Source organism: Protopterus annectens, chromosome 2.part1, assembly GCF_019279795.1.
Source record: "Protopterus annectens isolate FY-2018-M chromosome 2.part1, PAN1.0, whole genome shotgun sequence".
Lineage (NCBI taxonomy): Eukaryota > Metazoa > Chordata > Ceratodontiformes > Protopteridae > Protopterus > Protopterus annectens.
Genome location: NC_056729.1, coordinates 1,130,300,025 through 1,130,314,315, shown reverse-complemented (window position 1 = coordinate 1,130,314,315; position 14,291 = coordinate 1,130,300,025).

Here is a 14,291-nt window from a genome sequence, read left to right as displayed (position 1 = left end):
AATTAATCAATTAAACAATTATTCAATAAAAATTATTAGCAAGTCACGTATTTCCAGTTACAGTATCATATTTCAAAATAAATAGTTTATTTTCTTAAAAGTTTGTATTTTAAACTTACACACTCACCTAAACCCACTTCAATATGTTCTAAAATACAATCCTGCAATTCAGCTGGATTAGAATTATGACATGTTCCCCAAGCGGACTGTCTAACTTTTTATTTTTAATATCCCTGATATGTTCCTGCATTTGCACTTTAAATCTTCTTGTCTCCCCTATATAAAACAAGTTGCAACTACATCTTAATGCATATACAATACCCTCAGTGTGACATGTAATTTTACCACTAGGTATGAATCTACAGTAATTTATAAATGAAAATGACCTAGCCACATATTTACAAACAGAGCATTTAAAGCATGGTCTAGTACCTGCCTCTGATTTAATAACATAATTACCAACAATTACATCTGGTGGGGAAAATAATTATGTACTACCATATTTGCCAAATTCCTGGCTCTTTTATAAGAAATGTCAATCCGGTTAGGTAAAATATGTTGTAACCCCTTGTCTTTAAATAACATAGGCCAAAATTTACAAACTTTTTTTTACCAAATCTTGAGTCATTACATTGTAAGTAGTGACAAAGAAAATTCTTCTTTCACTTTCATCTAGTATACCTAAATTGCTATTATATCTTTTATTACCCTTATGATCAACATACTGCCTACCATATCTCATTTGTAAGACTCTGGATTTAGATTCCATGTCATTGTCAGTATTATACCCTCTCCTAATAAACATATTTTGTGTTTCCACCACTTCTCTGTTAAAAACAGAGACAATACTACATAAGTTATTAATCCTCAAAAATTCATTATAAGGTAATACTGACATCAAATATTGTGGATTGCAACTACTTTCATACAGAAATAAATTCCTTTGGTCAAACTTCCGAAGTATTGTTGTATCCAAGCCATAAAGATGAATATCTAAAAAGTTCACCTCTATCCCTAGCTGGATACCATCAAATTGTAGGCCCATGTTATTAGATTGTATTTCATTTACAAATGTTTGTGAATCAATTTCACTACCCCAACACAAAAAAATCAAGTCGTCTATGTATCGAAAATAAAATACTACTTTAGTTAAAACAAAATGAAATGCGGTAAATTAAATTTTCTTCAAACCTAGCCATAACCAGATTGGCATACATGAGGGCAAAAGCAGCCTCCATGGCAGTACCTTGAAGTTGGTGAAAAACCTCCCCACTGAATGTAACAAAATTGTTCTTAAGACAAAACAGTACAAGATCCATCAAAAATGAGACTGTGGAGTATCTTCCAAATACTGTAACAATGCTTGCATACCTACATTATGTTTAATATTAGTATAAAGACTTTTTACATCTAAGCTAAGCCAATACATATCCTCATACCAAGTTAACATTTTTATTTTATCAAGAAAATTCTGACTATCTTTAATATATGAAGGAATTTTGATAACATATTCTTTCAAATATTCATGTAACAAAATGCAAATGTTTTTCAGGAAATACCTTTCTGCCGAAACAATAGGTCTTCCACACAGAGGATCTACATTTTTATGTGTCTTAGGAAGACAATAAAACACAGCCATTTTGTTCTGATCCACACTGAAATTTTATCCACATCCTCAGAGGTAAGATATCCCAGTCTAAAACCTCTCTTTAACAAACATTCATATTCTTTAATAGACTCATAGTATTTTGAGATGTCACATCTCTCGTACACTTATAGGTTCATAGGTTCATAGGTTCATACTAGGCTATCTGCCCTAGGGCATTTATAAGCCTAGCCAGAATGTGTTTGGCTTTCGCCACCCATTTTAAATTTATTTTGCTATGCCCTTTTTCGAGGTTAGTATACTGTGCCTCTGTCTAACAGTGACACAGAAGTGATACCCGGGGTAAACCTACGATCTCCCATCCACTCATCAAGATTCCTCTTGAAGAGAGTCAATGAGGGACTCTGCCTAACCTGGACTGGGATTTTATTCCAGAGTGAAGGGAGTCTCTGGGTTATGAATCTGTCCCTCCAGCATGTCCTATTTATTTCAGTGCTGAGGTTCAAGTCTCTCGAGCGTGTAGCTAGATGGGATTTGGATTTTCTGAGGTGCAGCATGTCCATTAATTCCGGGTTGGACATGGCTTTATACGTCAGGCACAGATCGCCTCTGAACAGGTGGTATGCCACTGAGTAGAGCTGGAGTTTCTTTAACCGGGCAGCATATGGCATCTGTTTGAGCCCTTTGATCCGCTTGGTGAGGTACTTTTGGGGTCTTTCCAGTTGCTGCAGGTGTCTGGTAAGGTACATCCCAAAAGGGGCATTGTACTCAATTATGGGCCTGATGAGGGATGAGTAAAGAGGCATGATGACGTCCCCTGATCTAGATGTGAATCCCTTCATGATTAAGTTAAACTTCTGTTTTATTTAGGTGTGCATAACACATCTCCAGGTATTGTACATAGTATAAGGTTACTATTTGGTTGCCTTTGTCTGATGGCTTAACCACCAGATTTTTATCCTGACAAAATTCCAAAAAGGTCAGCTATTGTTCTTTACTCATATTATAACCAATCTTACTTCTATTAGTAATGCAATTCCAGTAAAGATTTTCCATTTCAAAGTTCAAGGTGGAAACATAACCCTGTATCTGAGCATTAGTAAAATGAGGAATAAAGTCACTTTTATTCTTAAGAAATTCAGTGTTCAATTCATCATAAGCATTTACCCTCCCTTCACAATCATTCTGATCAGAATAACAAGAATAAAATGAATCATCAGAGTTCTCACATTCATCCACCACATTACACACACCATTATTACAAAAATAATTATTTTTGTGAAAAAAATCTACCAGATGCAACTTTCTACTAAGAGAAAATAGTTCACGTCTTAGAACGTGTAACTGAGGCAATGCTGTCGGCATAAATTTAAGTCCCAAATTTAATACTGATAATACTGTGCCAGAAACAACACAATTAGATAAATTCACAACTTGAGAATCATTACAGTCAATATACTTATCAGTTCCAGTGTTTTTTTTTGAAATTGCCATGTCCTTTCACATTTCTTCCTGTATAATTTGATTGCTCCCCTTCATTGCGACTTTTTTCTTATTTTGGTTGTAGTACCCGTTCCAAAACCGTTTATCCAAATCCCCGGGATCTTGGGCCTGTGGAAGAGCAGAAAATTGTTCCGGACCGCCAACAGCTCCCAAATTGGTTTCAGCTTTGTCTGACATCATAAATGAGACAGAGCTAGAGGCGGAATATTGTGATAACCTTGGCCTCTCCCAAAACCAGAGGAAGTCCTCCTACCTTTACGTTTCCACAAAAATGCTTTATCTGAATTGTAGTCCTTAATGTCTCTATTTATCCTACCCGTTTTCCGTTGAACGAATTCTGTCTCATACTCAGTCAATCTACTGTTAATGTCACAAAGCATATCATCAAGTTTAGTAGCTGTTAAATGTTTTTGTAATTCAGCACTCACTGAAGCAATCTCTAGGATCTATGATTATTGTTTCAAAAGACATATTTGTTGTAATCCAGGATAATATGCCCTCAGTGGCTGACTTGTCTACATTAGAAAGTATGTGTGGTGATGCTATTCATTTCATTTTGTGTATTAATTTTAAGTGTATCTACTAGGGCTTTACCATTATTGATGTTTGGTATTTGTGAGGAATGCATGTCAAGGTAAAACATTTTGGCATATATAGAATGGATACACCATCAGCTAATTTACCTATATGATCATTACAGATTATGTTATAGCCCAGAGGAGGTATTCTTTCATCAATGTGTGCTATATGAGGCAGGTTTTGGGTATTATGAGTCTATTAGGTGTGTGATGAGAATAATGTAGGCATTTTTAGAGTATATTTTTAAGTAGAGCTACTAAAAAAAGGATTAAGGATTAAGAAATCGTGATGTGATTCTCCAAAGCTAATTTTGAGTTTCTAAGGGCAGAAGTGGCAAGCTTCACATCATCCATAGAAATGGGGAATGAGGAGTATGGCTGCTGAATCATACACCAAGGCACTGTATTAGCACTTACATAATTGCACATATAGGGTCATACCAAACAGAACCAAGACACTCTCCTCTAAAAAAGGAAGCCAATCTGGTGGACCCCTGCCATTAACAAACTCTACAACAGAAGGAAAAAAAACTGTTGCAGAAAAAAGAAAAGTCCGATGACTGGAAAAATTCCCTTGGAAAACTCAGTAAAAAACTGAGATCCCTCATCAAATCCACCAAAGCTAGTTACAAAAGCAAAATTGCTACAGATACTAAGGACAACCACAAGGTATTCTTTAGTTATGTCAAGAATCTGCATAATAATACACAGATTTGTTCTGAGCTGCATCACAATGGCACCACTCATACGGAACAAATTGATATTGCCAATATCTTGGCAAACAGGTTTACTGCAAATTTTACTCCCCCCCCCTTCACCCACCAAAGGGCCCATCCACATACCCGAGGAACACCAACTCCCTCTTATCATGACTGCACAAGTAGAAACCGCACAGACCAAAGCTAAGAATACAGCTTCCATGGGACCAGATAATATACCGGGTTGTATCCTACATGATTTACAAAAAGAACTGGCACCACAACTGAGTGCCCTGTTCAACTACAGCCTCAGTTCTGGCTTTATCCCCACTGAATGGCATACTGCTACAGTCATCTCACTCCACAAAGGAGGTGTGACTACTGACCCTGGGAACTACCGCCCCATCAGCTTGACGAGCCTGATCTGTAAGGCTATGGAACGTATTATTATGGATCTTATAAATAAGGATATAGGGAACCTTCAAACCCTGGACCCCACACAGTTTGGGTTTCTGAAAGGCAGATCATGTCTGCTCAATCTGATAGACTTCTTCGAAGTTGTCACCAGAGTGGTGGATGAAGACAAAGCTGTCCACACAGCCTACCTCGATCTAGCCAAAGCCTTTGACACCATCCCACACTCTGGAATCATTGATAGGCTCACTAATCCAGGCATTAACCTGTACATCACTAGATGGGTTGTCAACTGGCTCACTGACAGAACACACACAAAAGCAGCTGACTCCAAATCTGACTACTGGGCAGTTACAAGTGGAGTCCCACAGCGATTGGTTCTGGGTCCTCTCCTATTTGGTATCTACTTTTCTGAAGTTCAAGCCAACACCAAGGGACTTTGGCTAACCAAATTCATGGATGACTGCAAACTGGAAGCTATTATTGATTCTCAAGCTGATGTGAACATCCTACAAAAAGGCCTAATGGAAACCAACGACTGGTGCCAAAACCATGACCTTAGGCTCAACGCCAAAAAATGCATCGTCATTCTTTTTGGGAAAAAACACGGTGCCCACAAACTACCATATCGAAGGGAACCCACTTAACTCTGAAGGTGTTATAAGGGATGTAAGGACACAGGTAGATAGCAATCTCTCCTTCATCAACCACGTAGCCACTGTAGTTAGGAAGTCCTTCTACGTGGCACATCTCATCACAAAAGGTTTCTTATCCAGGAAAAGGGAAGTCATTATCTCTCTCTCTCTCTACTCGGCCCTTATCAGACCCATTATAGAGTACAATTCCCCATTTGGCATGTACCTCATTAGACACCTCCAACAACTGGAAAAGTCACAGACACAGAAGTTCTTCACTAAGAGGATCTTAGGACTCAAACACGTGCCTTATGCAGATAGACTTAAAAAACTTAAAATTTACTCCATCTCATATCACCTACGTAGAGGCAATCTCTGCTTGACATACAGAGCCATGTCTGACTCAGTTTTGCTGGACATGCTTCATCTGAAAAAATCTCAATCCCTCCGTGCTACTCATTTCAAAGACCTCAACCTTATCGCCACATTAAACAGAACTTGCTGGAAGGATAGGTTCCTAACACAGAGACTTTCAGTACTCTGGAATAAACCCCCCATTCATGTCAAGCAGAGCACCTCACTGGCCCTCATTAAGAGAAATCTTGATGAGTGGATGGGAAATTCACCCTGGGGATCATTTCAATCACATTACTAGATAGGGGCACAGGAAACTAATGTCTGGTATGCCAGATGACTGGGGACACTATTGGGCTAGGCTTGCATTGGCTCCAGGGCCATTTGCCTAGTACTTACCTATGAACCTATGAACCTATTAGCATTGTTCCAATATTGTTCAGGGTAGTTCTTAGGCTTGGGCGAATTTCTCCAAATTTTAAACATAATTTGCATTTAGATTTATTTTGGTGTTTAGATTTTTGCAACAATGTTTAGACATTTTCAGTTTAATTGCAGATATCAGTTTTGTTAGTAGATATTTTAGGTTTAGCAAGTCAGTTATGGAAAATTTGAATATTTTGGGATTTATTGTTGTAGTATTAGTTGTTTTTAGATTGACTTGTTTTGTGGGAGTGTGAGAGTAAGAGTGGCCTGCTTCCTTAAGTGGGTCATGGTATTCGGTCAACACAGTTAGGAATAGAGGGAATGTATGAAAGAGTAGCTGCTATATTATTTTGTATAAGTAATGTTTGCTATTAGGTTATGTTGCTTGCTATTCTGTACTGTAATGGTAAGGGGAATAGAGTGTTAACTGGTATGTTGATTGTAAATCTGCATGTATTATTTATATAAAAAATTAGCCTTTTATGTTATTGCTATTTTAATGGTTACTAAGTTATCATGCTGCTGTGCACATAACAAGTTTGGTTTGGTGGATTTAATGTGAGTTGAATAAAAGGAAATATTAGACGTATTTACTGGGAAAGGAACTGCGTGTGTGATAGAAAAATGTTAGGCCTTTGAATACCAGATATCAAGCAGTGGGGGAGATCTATGAAGGAGTAAATCATGAGGGAGTGTCATTGAATGTTTGAAGACAGATATAGCTGGGTAAGTAAATTAAATTATGTAGGGGTAGCTATGAATAAGGAGGCTGATTAGTGCTGCATGTTGCTGTGTATTTCAAGAGAGATTGTTATTGGATAGTAGAAGCTGGGAGTTGAGTTGAGGCTGTGTGATGCATGTGCACTGGCCAAGCAATCAAGGAGACTCAATCCTCACCACCAACACCAGTGAGGGGTGTCCATATAGGGAAAGGATAATAAATATACACACTGTAAAGTACAATTTCCCTTAAGAGCACATAGAGATCACAGTCAGTCTGGGGCTGGTTTCTCCCTTTCTCTCCAGGTCCAAAAGAAAACTCCCCACTAGCACAGCTATAGGGTCCAGATCTCAGCCTAATGGGCAAGCTAAAACCTTCAGCACCCTCTGTGTCCAACCAGTGCTTCGTGTCCCTGCCCCAGTAGCTGACACACACACACACACACACACACACACACACACACACACACACACACACACACACACACACACACACACGCACACGCACACGTACACACACACACACACACACACACACACACACACACACACACACACACACACACACACACACACACACACACACATATAAGAGTTCTATACAACTACACAGACACTCCTGGGGAAGGATGGCACAGGTTCTCCAGCTGTGCCCCTTTTCTACCCAGTCTAAAAGACAGTACCAACTGCCAACACCCACTAATATTTATCAGCTACTCAAAGGCTCTTAAAAGTGTGTACAATTATTACTGTGCAATATTATTATCCAAATGGTAAGTGTGACCTAACAGTCAAGACTTATTTGGAGTGACTTGGCACAGCATCACTATATACATGCAATGTACTCTTAGAGCTTAAGTTATCTGTACACAAAACAGACACAATTGAAAGGTTTAAAATATTTAATAATAAATAATAAAAACATAAGACATTGCTTCTTACTACACAGTGCTAGTCAAGAGTTCAGAGATCACAGAGCAATACTTAAAATAATATCGTAGAAAAGTTCTGTCATCACAGAAAAACAAACTAGTCTAATCTTCCTATTTCCTAGCTATAGCTAAGAGAAAACACAGTTTTAAATAACTTAAATATAGAAACAGGCAGTGCTGGTGATGTTGAATGTTCTCAAGACAAAATGCTGTGAGCTCTCTGATTCTCTCTCTTTAAATTGATAACACAGAGCTGCTTCGCATGACATCATTCTTTACACTTCTCTGGTGTTCCCAGGCTAACAGAAACTACATTTACATTCTTTACACCTGGTCAGAAACCAGAGCAATAAAGGACATCTATACATGCAAATTTCAGCCATTAACTCTGGTCTTAAAACAATAGGCCAGATGCCTCCCTCTGGACATATCGGCTCCAAATTTTGACACCAAAGACAGTCATGAAATGCTTGACTTAGCTTTCTTACAACAGAATGTACTGTTGTTACATTTTTGCAGTTCAATATACAATGTAGTCTTTTCACATTTAAGAGAACAAGCCTGTGGCTTACATTAATATTTACAAATAACAGAATTATCTACAAAATTCTATCTGGCTAGGCTGGCAGCCTTCCCCTATCTTTAAACACCCCCCCCCCCCGGAGAACTCAAGCTAATTTTTTAAGTGACCCTTGAGAAACGTTGCTTGAGAGGGTTAGGTCTATCTGAGTACACCTTACCCCATTCCCTGTCTTGACAGCCCATCTGCATTGGCATTGATATTCCTACTGTGGTGCTGAACTGACATATATGCTTGCAGCCCTAGACTCCATCTTAGCAACTTGGCATTTTGCTGGCTGGCTCTGTGTAACCATGTTAGGGGGTTGTGATCTGTTACTACAGTTAATTTTCTTCCATACAGATAAGGCTGAAGTTTCTGCAGTGCCCACACAATGGGTAGACATTCCTTTTCTACACCTGTTTAGCATTCATCCCTGGGTTGGAGCCTATGACTGAGATAAACCACTGGGTGCTCTTCTCCCTCTGAAGAAATCTGGCTAAGTACAGCCCTCACCCCATGGTTTGAAGCATCCATCTGCACAACAAATTCTTTGCTGTAATCTGGACTGGCTAACACAGGGGGTCCTCCCAAAGCTTCTTTAAGCTTCTGGAATGCCTACTCGCATGCTGTGGTCCACACTACCTTATCTGGCCTGTTCTTCCCTGTCAGGCCTGTGAGGGGAGCAGCTATGGTGCAATAACTGTGGATGAATCTTCTGTAGTACCCTGCTGTCCCTAAGAATGCCCTCACCTGCTTTTTGGTAACAGGTGCAGGCCATGCCTGAATGGTTTCTACTTTGGCAGGTTCTGGCCTGATCTTACCACTCTCCACTCTATGTCCAAGGTAGGAGACCTCTGCCATACCCACTTGACATTTGCTGGGCTTAATGGTCAACCCTGCCTTCTGTAGTCTGCCCAGCATCTCCCTGACAGCTGAAGGTGCTCTTGCCAGGAATGGCTGTAGATGGTAATATAATATGTGTAAGCAAGGGCAAACCCTCTTGCTCCTGCAAGGATATGATCTACCAGACACTGGAAAGTCGCTGGGGCATTTTTCATCCCAAAGGGCGTCTTTGTGAACTCATGTAAGCCAAAAGGAGTCACAAAGGCTGACCTCCCTCTAGCACGGGGAGTCAAAAGCACCTGCCAGTAACCCTTGGTAAGATCAATGGTTGTAAATCCAGAAAGCAGGAAGTCACAAACCTCTCCGTATGCTGACAATAGTAATTTTAGTAGTAAAACCACTTCGATACTAAGATAAATGATGTAGATTCACAAGGAAAGCCAAAAAGTAGATAAAAAAGCTTTAATCCACAGATTAGAGACCAAAAAACACAACGATAATCACAAGCGCTTTCGCCCGTTCGTAACGGGCTTTTTCAAGTGTACTAAGTTACTGAAAGACTCTGCTTTTAAATAAAACAGCCCTGCCATGTGATTCTATTAATTCAACAATTAGTTGATTAAAATTCATTATGCAAAATATGTTACCAGCGTTACCAACCATCAAATGCAGTTACTACGTTTGCAATACTTAATATATACATTGTGCAAACTGTCATTTCAAGAAAGAATTAATTATATTGTAAAATAATTGTGTCAAGTAACAAATGCTTTCCAAACTTTGATACAATAACTTATGAGAGACTTGTTGTTTGTTTAAAAATGCTCATTAAAAACTATGACCAAAAAACCTAAATGGGTGTGTAATAAACATGTTTTCATGCACTACTAATGTGTATCTGTTTCCATTTGACAGTAAGTTTTGTATTAGTTTTTCTTATGGTTAACTTGGTCAATCATGAAATAATTAATTAAATTTAAAAATGCTTACAAACAGTTAATGCAAATCCATTCATCAATATTGTTAAAATATACTTAACTTATACATAGACCAATTATAGCATATCAAAATACAAATTAATTCCGTGTTAATGTTGATTAACAACTTAAAAACATATTGGGGTGTAGTACACTTAATCTAATATGAAATTCTATTTTAACCTGTTTCTTTTGGCTTTGAGAATGTCACTAACACTAATCCCATCATTCAATCCTGGGCTCTTTGTTGCATTGAGCTTCAACTGCCAGATTAATTCTTTTATTCCAAGAGCTGTCTCCCAGTCCCCACCTCTCAGATCTTGCAGCACTCTGTCAACTACAAAAAATTTTATAGACATGTTTTTGCAATTCAGGGAGTGCCTATAAAAAGCATTTGTTTCTTTCTTTGTTTTAATATCATTTATATGTTCATATATCCTGCGTTTCAAGTGCCTTTCTGTTTTGCCCACATAGAATGATGGGCAATTCTGACAAAGCCCAATGTATACTACCCCTGATGAATTACAATTGAAATTGTGTTTTGCATACAGGAAACAGATACACATTAGTAGTGCATGAAAACATGTTTATTACTTTACAATATAATTAATTCTTTCTTGAAATGACAGTTTGCACAATGTATATATTAAGTATTGCAAACGTAGTAACTGCATTTGATGGTTGGTAACGCTGGTAACATATTTTGCATAATGAATTTTAATCAACTAATTGGTGAATTAATAGAATCACATGGCAGGGCTGTTTTATTTAAAAGCAGAGTCTTTCAGTAACTTAGTACACTTGAAAAAGCGTTCTGAGCGGGGGCCAAAAGCTGTGTGATTATCAAGTACCATCTGTGGATTAAAGCTTTTATCTACTTTTGGCTTTCCTTGTGAATCTACATCATTTTGGAAGTGCGATCTTCTTTTACTACTAAAATTACTATTGTCAGCATACGGAGAGGTTTGTGACTTCCTGCTTTCTGGATTCATAGTTTTTGTGTTACTGAAGCTGTTTCGTTGGTTGGTTCTATGGCGGAAGACGCTACCTCACCTGTTTTTGCTGATACGCCTTTTTTACTTGGGGAAGAACCAGATGACACGCCGGTAACTAGAAAAGAGCTAAATCAAGTTCTGGCTCTTTTAACACAACTTAATAACACTTTACTTAACTCCAAATGTTCGGAGGGTTCCATTAGCTCAGGAGTGCCCTGCAATCAGCAGCAGGGTAGAGAGAAGGAGCGGAACGAACAGCAACGGAGGGGCTTGAGAGCAGGCACGACACCTAGAGATCTGGTTATTGTGAATCATCCTTTGGTTTCCCCTAATCATAACGCACGAACTGACAAAAATGGGACTACTCAGGCTGATAACAGTTTCAACTTCAAAGTTTGGACTGAACAGTTACCATGCTTCAAAACAGGTACTTTTAATATGCAATTGGAGCAGCTGGACACTCAATTTGAAAGCTTTAAAGACAAGTTGTATGCATATAGAAATTCGCAACTAGAGATTAACTATTTAAAAGAATGCATCAAAGTTGAACGTGTTCCCAAAGGGTTGCGCTGCTTCAGATATCCTAACAGTGCTCATGCAGGTTCAACTTTGCATTCAAAATTAACTGACTTATTTAACAAAACAGGACTTGAAATGTTAAAACTGATGATTGATGATTATGTTAAAAAAGGAGATGTAATCTTAAATGAATTAAATATGCTGAATGACAACATTACTAATGATGAAAGATTTTTAAGCTACAAGAGAAAATATAATGACACTTTTAGGGAAGTTGATGAACATTGCTTTAAAGTATTGGACAGAAAGGCAAAAAAGTTAGAGAGAGATCTTATTGAATACAGAGAAGGAAGGGCATACCCGACGGGGGGGATTAGAAAACAAAATAACTATGAGAATGCAGATTCTGTGGATGCACAAAATGCAAGTAATGCTCACAACTATTCAGATTTGCCCAGAAGAAGTGAGAGGTTAGCACAAAAAGGTGCTAACAACATGCAGCAGGGTTTTCAATTTCCCCAGGGCAGACCACGGGTGAAATCAAATCAGTACCAACAGAATGCATGGGGAAAGAGGCGTTGAATACTGATAAATCTACAAATGTAGAAGGCATTCAAATTTCGTTAGTTACAAGTGAACAAGGTATCTGTAGTATTAATACCTTGGATAATTTTAGTATTTACAACTATACAGATATCAATATTACTGAAGATTTTTTTGACTTGTTCACGAAAGGGCTACAGTTTGTACCTAACAGGTCAACTTTCCTGCCTAAACTCTTAATTGAACTTAAACTATTTGTGAGGAATCTGAATCTGGCTATAATGTTTAAAGACCAAAATATGCAGGATGTAACACTTTCTAGAAGCAGCACCTTTAATCCCCCTATTCACCCAAAATTAAGAATGTTTGAGGAACTAATTGAAAAAACTTGGAGAGAAAACTTAACAAAGAAAGGAACTGGGCATTCTTCTAATTTCTCTAAGCAGCTATATGATGTGGTGGATATGTTAAAAAAGAACAGAATTAGGGTAATGAAACCCGATAAGGGGGGGGGTATAGTGCTAATGCAACAACTAGAATATGAGAACTACATTTATAATTTACTGCAAAACACTAACATTTACGAGCCCATCTCATTAAATGAATTGAATATAGCTGTGAGTAAAGTTAAATATTATATACATGATTTGCTCTTGCAAGGATTTTTAGATGAAAAAACACACAATTATTTAATTGTGCCCAAACCAAGAACAGCAATTTTATTTGGTATTCCTAAAGTTCACAAGGGCCTTACTCCTTTGAAATTTCGTCCTATTGTGGCAGGGGCAGGCAGTGTGACCGAACCACTCAGTAAATTCATTGATTTTCATTTAAAAAGTTATGTAGCACAATTGAAGTTTGTTTGCAAGGATTCCTGGGAATTTTTAGCTAGTGTGAACCAGGAAATTGACAATTCAGACTTATTTATGATTACAATAGATATTGTGGAGTTATTTCCCAGCATACCACATGAGCAAGGACTCGACTGGTTTGGACAATTGATAAGCAAAGAATCAGGTTTAAACAATGATTTAATTAATACCATACTTGAATTTATGAGAATTGTTCTTCATAACAATTTTATATATTTCAATGAAGAGTTTTTTAGACAGAAAAGTGGAGTGGCCATGTGTGCACCCTGCGCCACTGCATATGCAAATATAGTTTTACACAAGTGGGAGATGGAATTTATTCATTCTACAAGTTGGAAAGAACATATAATTTTTTATAGAAGGTTCTTGGATGATATTTGCATTTTGTGGTCGGGCACTGAGCGGCAATTTGTAAACTTTATGGATTACTTAACAAACACGACCAATTTTCTCAAATTCACATATAATTTAAGTAACAAGACTTTAAATTATTTGGATATCAAACTTACTAAAAGATCAAACCAAAAGGGTTTTACATCACAAATATTTAGGAAGGAAACATATTGTAATTCATACTTGCATTTTGACAGTGGGCACCCTTGGCACATCAAGAAGGGTATTATTAAAGGACAGCTTGTGAGAGCGTCCAGAATGTGTAGTACAAATGAATTATTTTTTGATGAGGTGGAATTTTTAAGAAATGCATTCTTAAGTAGGGGATACCCACCCACATTGTATCAAGCTATACTGAATGAAATTATAAATAAAAGGGAACAAGATTTTCAACCCATATTGGGAACTGGGTCAGCATCAATTAAGAGACAAGAAATTAAAAATTTTGACAGACACAGTAACTTTGTGTACACATATTCCCAGGATGCGGCAGTTATTGAAAACACTGTTAAGAATTTATGGCCCTTGGTCTCAATACAGGAGGAATTCACAAAAATTTTTCCTGAACAAATTTCTTTTATTAGAAAAAGAAATGTTAATTTAAAGGGAATGTTTGAACAAAACATGAATAAAACAGAAGAACAAGGGGGCTTGGTAGTTAAAAGAAAAGGGACTTTTGCATGTGGCAGGTGCCACCAATGTGCATTTCTTATTAATAAGG